The sequence below is a fragment of the Nicotiana attenuata genome, unplaced genomic scaffold (genome assembly GCF_001879085.1).
Source record: "Nicotiana attenuata strain UT unplaced genomic scaffold, NIATTr2, whole genome shotgun sequence".
Taxonomy (NCBI): domain Eukaryota; kingdom Viridiplantae; phylum Streptophyta; class Magnoliopsida; order Solanales; family Solanaceae; genus Nicotiana; species Nicotiana attenuata.
The window spans coordinates 188,312-198,045 of NW_017670597.1; positions in this window are offsets into that span (position 1 = coordinate 188,312).

A 9,734-nucleotide genomic window follows, 5' to 3' on the forward strand; every position below is an offset into this window, starting at 1 on the left:
CCTTGCAATGATGTCCCGAGCCCCTTCCCGGGCATATATCCATGCCTGATCATTTCCTTGGCAACCATAATTGACGCATTCGAGAGAAAGGGTTGAGGACACGGGCTTCCTTCTTCACATTGGTCTGCGACCACAACCTCGAAGGCTTGATAGACTATATGTTCGCTACCTTCCCTTGCTTCAAGACATGGGACTGACGGGTCCCTATAAATTGATTGCTCGTCCTCTCCGTGGACCACGATCTCCTGATCTTCATATTCAAATTTCACCATCTGGTGGAGAGTGGAAGGTACGGCTCCCGCCGTGTGAATCCAAGGCCTTCCCAAGAGGAAATTATAAGAAGTATCCATGTCTAGGACCTGAAATGTCACCTCGAAATCCACAGGACCAATAGTCAAAATCAAATTGATCTCGCCTATGGTGTCTCTCTTGATGCCATCAAAGGCACGCACACAGACATTGTTAGGCCTGATTCTCTTAGTCCCAATCTCCATTCTTTGCAAAGTTGAGAGAGGGCAGATATCAACTCCGGATCCGCCATCTAGCATGACTCTTTTCACATAGTACCCCTCACATTTAACTGTCAGATGAAGGGCTTTATTATGGGCAGCCCCTTCCGGGGGCAAATCATTCTTGCTAAATGAGATCTGGTTGACTGCGAAGAATCTTTCTGCCATCCTTTCCAGTTGTTCAACAGTGGTTTCAATCGGAACATAAGCTTCATTGAGGGTTTTTATCAACACTTTCTGATGCTCGGTTGAGCTCACCAGCAGAGACAGGAGTGATACCTGTGAAGGAGACTTCCAGAGTAGGTCTATTACCTTATAGTCAGCAGTTTTCATTTTGCGGAAGAATTCTTCGGCCTCCTCAGCACTAACGGGCTTCTTGAGTGGGAAACGCTTCTTTTTGGCTTTGTTCAAATCCTCCAAGTTAATGTATTTCTCAGCTGGGTTAGTTTCATTTGCTTCCCCCAGGTCCTCTTTTCCCTTGTATGTCACTACCGCTCTGTTGTAATTCCATGGGACGGCAGTGGGGTCTGTCATGGGCTTCTGCGGTGCGCGGCCAATAACCACGGGCTCATCCAGCCTTGGTGAAATTACTGGCCCCCGTATCACATAGGTCCCTTTAGGCACGTACATTTTAGGTCCCCTGTTCAGCTCGAACCTTATTGGAGGGCTCAATGTTGTTTGTTCTTTCCTGTGACCCCGAGGAACATAAAGAATGGCATCTTTTGGGGGTACTGCCCCAATTTTGGTTTCTACTTCCTTTTCTGCACTTTGAGGGGTGGGTTCATTCTTCTTCTTCCCCTTATCTTGCCTTGCAGCAGCCTTTGGTTTTTTCTCGACATCAGCGATGTAAATGATGGCTTTCAAGGCGGGATCAAACTCCTTATCTCCGCAAATCATCCCAATAACAGGCCCGTTGTTGTGGGCCGGTAATGGGTTGTTGGTCACATTAGGAATTTCTTCGTCCTTCAGCACTATCCGTTTTTGCTTTATGAGATTCTCAACCGCCCTTTTTAGGGTCCAACAGTCTTTAGTGTCATGCTCTTCCTCTCCCGAATGATAGGCACATCGAGCACCGGGTCGGTAAGAGGGCTACTCTGGGTTTTGCCTGGTTTGGGGTACGTGTTGCAACAAACCCATTTGGACAAGTTTAGGGAAAAGGCTAGAGTATGATTCACCAATAGGCATGAAATTTGTTCTTCTGGGTGGTTCCCGAGCACGGGCATTATATGGAAAATTATTTTGAGGGGGTCGGGGATTATATGGAGCTTGGCGAGGAGGGTTGTTTCTAGGGAATGGAGCTCGGTTTTGGTTAAACTGTTGTTGTGGCCGAGCGTATGGCTGGGCGTTCATCACTGCATAAGGCTGAGGGGCCATAGCATAAGTCACATCCTGGTGGGGATAATAAATCTGTGGAGTGCTTGGTGAGAAGTAACTTCTGGGTGGACGGGGGTTTCTCGGACCTGAAGCTGCCATTGCCACTTCTTCCTTTTTCTTTCTGTTCGCTACACCTCCGGACCTGCTTTGAATTGCTTGGGACGTAGCTCTTATGGCAGATTGGCTCAATATGCGCCCTATTTTCAGACCGTTCTCGACCATCTCACCAATTTTTATGGCCTCAGCAAACGGTTTCCCCATTGTAGACATCATATTCTGAAAGTAGTCAGCCTCTTGGGCTTGTAGAAAAACACTCACCATTTCTGTTTCATCCATCGGGGGCTTGACCCTGGCCGCCTGTTCGCACCATTTAACAGCATATTCTCGGAAACTTTCCGATGACTTCTTCTTGAGATTCGACAGAGAATTCCTGTCGGGAGCTATGTCTATGTTATACTGAAACTGCCTGACAAAATCTCAAGCTAGATCATCCCAAATGTGCCAACAGGATATATCCTGATCCATGTACCACTCGGATGCAATGCCCACTTGACTTTCTCCAAAATAAGCCATGAGAAGCTCCTCTTTTCCACCTTCTCCTCTCAGTTGATTGCAGTACCTCTTGAGGTGGGCGATAGGATCCCCATGACCGTCGTACTTTTCGAACTTGGGAGTTCTAAAACCCAGGGGTAGGTGGACATGTGGGAACATACACAAATCAGCGTAGGATACGCTCTTTTGACCACTTAAACCTTGTATATTCTTAAGGCTTTGTTCCATGCTCCTCATCTTCCGAGTGATTTCTTACTACTCGGGGTTCTTTGTAGTTTTCTCCTGTCCCACGGTAAACTCATACCGGGGCTGTTGGGGGTAGGAATTGGTAGTGAACTGGGCCGTTTCTGGTGGAAAGGATGGTACTTGAAAAGTAAATGATGATGGATCAAAGTTTGGCCTTGGCAAAGTGGATTGTGCGGTGGCCGAGGAAGGTGGCGCAGTGAATATGTTGGAGGCCGCACCCGAAATTAACACCTGGGGGCGAACCTCAGAAGGTGTTACGGCAAAGTGGGCTGAGATGGTAGGATATCCAAGCGGAGTGTTTGGGTAATTTATTGGGACGTTGGAAGTTCCACTTCCCTTGGGAAGTAGCTCAGGGAAACCAGGTATCGTACTCGGTGGCTCTCTACCATTGGACCAGGCGTCCCACATTTCCAACATGCGGACACGCAGAACCCTGTTTTCCTCAGCAGCGGCTGACTCTGAAGTTGGGATGGCCAAGATCGGGCTATCCTCTGGGATAGGAACTGTTTGTAGATGACCCTCTGATGACATTTCAAAGCTTCCCTTTGATCTTGTGAAGTAGGGATGTGAAGCCAGATTACCACAAAACCAACCACCTTAATATAGAACCTACTTGTAGCAAACATAACAAACCGGTTAGTGCGAGACAATTAACACATAGGGAATCGCACATTGGGATGTGATGCACCTATACAGTTAAATATGTTTCTATATGCTTTGCAATGGTTGCGTGTTTCATCCCGGTTTTCGTTTATCTCCCCAACTTTTCCTTTCCTTTGGGTGCTTTTCATCTTTTGTTCTTTTTGCACTTTGTCATCATTTTTCCTCCTTTTTTCTCTCTTTTCTTGTTTTCTCTCTCTTTTTTTTGTTTTTTTTTGTTTTTCTCTATTTTCCTTTTATTCGAATTATTTAAGAATCATGACCGGATCCGATTAGGATTGCCTACGTATCACGACGCCGCGTGAATCAGATCATCACGTAGTTCATGGAATAAATGCGAAAAATAAAGAAATAATTTTTGGAGTTTTCCAAATTTTCATTAATAAAACTTCTACTTTTCTGAGTTACAAAAGACTCCATCATACTTTTTCTAGGAATTTAAAACTACAAACAGACTCGAAACATACTTTAAAAATGAAAATACAGACTCGAAAAAGAGAAAACAATCAAGAGTACATCAGTGCCTCCAAATCTGCCCTAGGAACACCAGTAGCTGTCACACCTCTTTTTTTTCACACAACCTTATTACGTGGTTGAGTTAAAAGAGTTTTTCCAATTGAAGTGATGTTTTGAAAAGGGATTATTTATTATTTAGAGTCGCCACTTGGAATTGAGTTTTGGTGTTCCAAGTCACCTTTTATTGAATCCCTTATCAAAAGGAAGATTTGACTCATGATTCATGGTCTACGAAAACAGAAGACTGAGTAAGGAATTCTGTTGACCGAGGGGAAGGTGTAAGGCACCCCTCGAGTCCCGTGGTTCTAGCATGGTCGCTTTATTGACTAATATAAGCTTAAATCCATTTTTAGCTATTCTTGTATTTTTATTGATTATGGCTTATTTATTATCCCTTGATTAAATATTATATTTTTATTAATTATTTTGACCTAGATGCGGTACGCACACAAGGCATTTCTTTGAAGGTATATATTAAACCAAGGTACGNGAAACAAGTTTCACTGTCACATCCAAAGCAGGAAACGATGGGGCATTTTTCGATCTCTATATCCTCAACTGGACATCATTTTGTCAGCTATTTTAGCCTTAACTTATATAGTTTTATGCATTTGGCCAGCAGTTAACGTAACTAATCGTATTGATGAAAGGTAGAATTTTCCATACAGGCATAACATGGAAGTCTTCCATACAATGTCACAGACGAGATATAGAATCCTAATAATAGATTCTTATAGAGTAAAAGCTGAAGCTTAACAATTCGAAATATGTCAAATTTACTTATTGTGGAATGTTATTGCTTCTTTGATTTTGCTTATTGTTGCTTCTTGCAACAACTTTTTTAAAGATCTATTGGGCCCGGGCTTAGCCCGGGCAACACCCCACTAGTAACAAATAAGAAGCCATCAAACATGATATGAAATCATTCTTTTAGCAAAGCACATGTCAATATAAACAGATTCCATTTCACATGTTGACATTGTGAAAAATATAGAACTTTTATCTTACGTTCTAATAATAAATTAAATATTTATCTAAAAAGAACTAAATATAATATGTGACTAAACAAATAAACTTGCACTAAAGAACACAATCTATTTGTCAAAATCACATATAAAATTCTTTGACTCAATAATTTAATTCAACAACAAACAAACCATGACTTGAATTTATATCCAGAAGAGAAAAATAAATGCATTGAATACCATGACCAAACATGTTAGATTTACCCAACGGATTTAATTTTTTTTTTTTTTTTGTGTCAACTTAATAAACTTGTTTGATAAAAGCCCTTTGATTAATACACTTACTTATCAAAATAATCTGACCAAGTTATTAAGATTAATTAATATTATCAACCCCAAATTGGATTTACTATTCTAAAACAAAACCGAGCTTTACAAACTATATAGACTTAACTAATTAAGAATAACATGTTAACTTTTATTATATTTTGCCTCCAAATTTATGAATTAGTATAAAAGAGTTTTTAACATTTTAAATACTACATGCACAGAGGAATAACAAACTTTGGCCACTCTTCTATATCTTAACAGAGAAAAAGAAAAGATAGCAAAACAAATAATTATAATTCTAACAAAAACTTACCAACGAATTAAAGAAAATTTACAGACTTTAAGAAGATATAGATCTCGTATATCATGTTTAAACTATACAGAGGAGATTGAGTGTTACCTTTTGTAATATTTCACAACAAAGAAAATAATTACAATCTGCTGAGTTGAACCCGCGAACTTAAAACCACAAAGGATACTTCGATTTTCGACTCGGAACCTAAGAAGTCCACCCAATAATTTATCTCAAAGTAATTCTCACTCAAGAAGAACAATGCTAGTTTTTTTTTTTTAGTTCTTTATTGTCACGACCCGGATTTCCCACCTTCGGGAGTCGTGATGGCGCCTACTACTAGGAGCTAGGAAAGCCAATTAATTTAATACCTCTCTTGACAACATCAACAATATAAAGAAAGACGAGACAATTAATATAAAAGCGGAAGTCTCAAAACATAAATAACTGAAACTAAGTGTGGAAGCTCAAATACATCTCTACCCAGATCTGGTGTCACTAACTCACGAACTTCTACAGAATGCTAAATACAAAGTCTGAATAAAAACACAGTGTTGTCTGATCCGATACAAAGGAAATCAAACGAAAAACAAGGATAAGAGAGACTCCGGACCATGCGGACGTCAGCAAGGCTACCTCGGGAATCTCTGGACTGAAGTCAGCTCCCAATGCTCCTACTGCTGTCCAAAAGCTCCTGCTCCGGTACTGTGATCTGTGCAAAAAGATGCACAGAGTGTAGCATCAGCACAACCGACCCCATGTGCTGGCAAGTGCCTGGCCTAACCCCGGCGAAGTAGTGACGAGGCTAGACAGGACTACCAATCAACCTGTGCAGATATATATATATACAAACACTACAAAACTAACAGCGGAAAGTAATAATTAAGACTGGGAGGGGAACATGCTTTTGGGGACAACAGATAAAATAGAACGGTAGGAATAAATAAGGAAAACTACAACTAATCTCTTCTAACACAGAATACGTGGTCGGCGTGCCACACGATCCCATTTCATGATATATAAGTGGTCGGCGTGCCACACGATCCCATTTCATAATATATAATGTGGTCGGCGTGCCACACGATCCTATTTCATAATATATAAGTGGTCGGCGTGCCACACGATCCCATTTCATAATATATAAGTGGTCGGCGTGCCACACGATCCCATTTCATAATATATAAGTGGTCGGCGTGCCACACGATCCCTTCTCGTAATACATAAGTGGTCGGCGTACCACATGATCCATTCTCATAATATATATATATATATATGGTTTCCCGGCAAGGGAACAAGTATCAATTCAACTATCCCGGCGAGGGAGAATACAAGTAAACAGCTAGTTCCCGGCAAGGGAATAATGACATCTCTTTCTCTTTCGATCATTTCTTACTTCCTAACCAAGTCATAATTCGAGCCAACTCTCCAAGGAGTTTACAAGTCATATTTCCTCTTCATACTGTTCACATTATATAGCAACCATCAATTAAACAAGGGAGAGTCACTACAGAATCCCAAATAAGCACAAATAAGGACTCACGGTCATGCTAGACACCGGTGTATAGATACTCGTCACCATGCCTATACACCGTACTCCACATTTAGCAATTAGCAAATAATACTCTAATCCTATTCCCTCAAGCCAAAGTTAGATCAAACACTTACCTCGAATGCTCCAAACTCAACTCAAGCCTCTAGTATAGCTTTACCCCTCGAATTCGGCTCCAACTCAGGCAAATCTACGAAATAATGACTTTACAATATTAATAATAGCTAAACAAACTAAACCCAATGCCTAAATATGAATTTCTAAGCTTTCTTCCCAAAATTCCAAAAATCGACCCCGGGCCCGCTTGGTCAAAACACGAGGTTCGAACCAATTCCATGTTACCCATTCCCCCACGAGCCCGGATATACAATTTGTTTTCAAATTCGACCCCAAAACGAGGTCTAAATCAAAGAAAATCGAAAAGCCCTAACTCTACCCTTTCCCCCCAATTTCAACCCTAGATTACATGATTGAGCTTAAGAATTTGATAGATGATGAAGGAAATTGAAGGAAACAAGTTAAACAATACTTACCCAAGAAGCTTTGGTGAAGAAGTGCTCAAAAATTCGCTCAAGAGCTGTGGAGAAGAAGAACTCGTGTGAAATATGGACTAAATCCCGTCACTGTTCTGTTTTGGGGTATTTAAAATCACTGGGCAAAAATGCCCTTCGCGTTCGCGACAGGAGGGTCGCGTTCGCGAAGGGTATCACTGGAAAGGCCATCGCGTTCGCGAGCTAAGGGGGTGCGAACGCGAGGAGTAAAAGCTGGGGATTCAGAATTTGTTCTATGCGAACGCGTGGGAGCTAATGCGAACGCGATGAAGGAATTTGTAAGGCTACGCATTCGCGAGGGGCTGTACGCGAACGCGGAGAGGAAAAATTTGGCCAAACCCCCTGGGTCAAATAACCCTATGCGTTCGCGATGGGGATAATGCGAACGCGATGAAGGACCAACTCAAGGCATCCCGAACGCGGAAGAGGCGTCGCGAACGCGAAGAAGGAATTGTCTACAACAGTTGAAACCCATTTTTTGCAACTTTTCTAAGTTCAAAACCACCCCGAACACCTCCGAAAACACTCCCGAGCCCTCGGGGCTACTAACCAAATATACACACAACCTCAAAAACATCCTACGGACTTATCCGTGCGATCAAATCGCCAAAATAACATCAAACTCAATAAAGTAAACCTCAAAATCATCACTTTTTCATCAACTTCATAAACTTTCATTTTTTTAAAGATTTAGGTCCGAAACACGTCAAATGATGTCCGATTTCAACCAAATTTTACAGAAAGTGCTTAAATCACATATACGACCTGTACCGGACGCCGGAACCAAAATACAGGCCCGATACCAACACGTTCTAATCAATTTTCGTTTCAAATTTCCATATCAATTTCAGAAAAATAATTTCACAGAAAAATTCATTTCTCGGGCTCTAGACCTCGGAATTCGACTCCGGGCATATGCCCGAGTCTCATATTTTTCTACGGACCCTCCGGGGCCGTCCAATCACGGGTCCGGGTCCGTTTACCCAAAATGTTGACCAAAGTCAACTTTATTCATATTAATATCAAAATTCATCAATTTTTACACAGAATTTATATTTAAGCTTTCTGGCTACGCGCCCGGACTGCGCACACAAATCGAGGCAAGCCTAAATGAGGTTTACAAGGCCTCGGAGACACAGAATGAGTGAGAAAATAGATGATGACCCTTTGGGTCGTCACACTCAGGAAATAATTTTGGGTTCCTCATCAAAAAGAAAAGCTAATAGACCACAGGATACCGAAGATGAAGAGGAGAGAAAAGAAGGCTCATTGATTCGTAAGCCCCAAGCCAGAAGACGGGTCATTTCTGATGACGAAACTACTCCTCCTCCTCGTCCTATTTCTGTGTTTGAGCCTGAAAGTGCTACTTTAGTGAGTTTTGATGAAGAGACGCATGCAACACCCCGTGACTCTACTGAACACCTCTTCTCTCGTGGATTTGATGATGAAAATTTTGGCTTAATTTCTGAGGAAGCGCCCCTTGCCTCTTTTCCTGTGTCTGCTCCGATGGAACCGCAATTACTTGTTCCTCCTGTTGCCGCTACTGCTCCGCCCGTGGCTACTTTGACTTCTTCAACCGTTCCTACCACCACAACTTCTCGTGCTGAAATTGGCTCTTCTAGTAGAAGTAGGACAATGAAACAAGTTACCATTGAAGTCCCACAGATGGTAACCTTTTGAAGAAATCAGGCCAGGCTAATGTGTGCTTGAAACCACTGATAGGCCTAATTGAGAAGTCTAAAATGGAAAGTTATAGCTCTCTAACTTGCATGAATGATATTGTGCATTCATCTTTGAAGGTATAAACCTCATCTTTTTATCTCATGTGATTTTTCTTTTATTAGTATCACATTTCTTTTTCTTACTATGTAGATCAATCTCATCGGTACGGAGATGATGAAAATGATCATCCATACGGAGCAGCTAATGCATGATTAACATACTGAAGCAGATAATTGGAAAGTGCAGTACGAGAGTCTTCAACTTGAAATGGAAGTTTTAGAGGAAAACAAATGTACCTTGGAGCAGCAAGTAAAGGTTTTGGCAGCGGAACTTGCGGTTGAAAGAGCCTCTTCTAATCAGGCGGGAAAAGACAAGAACCTTCTTGAGTCTTCATTTGCTGAACAACTTTCTAAAACTACTGAAGAGATAAGAAGTCTGAAAGACCTGTTGAACCAGAAAGAAGTTTAT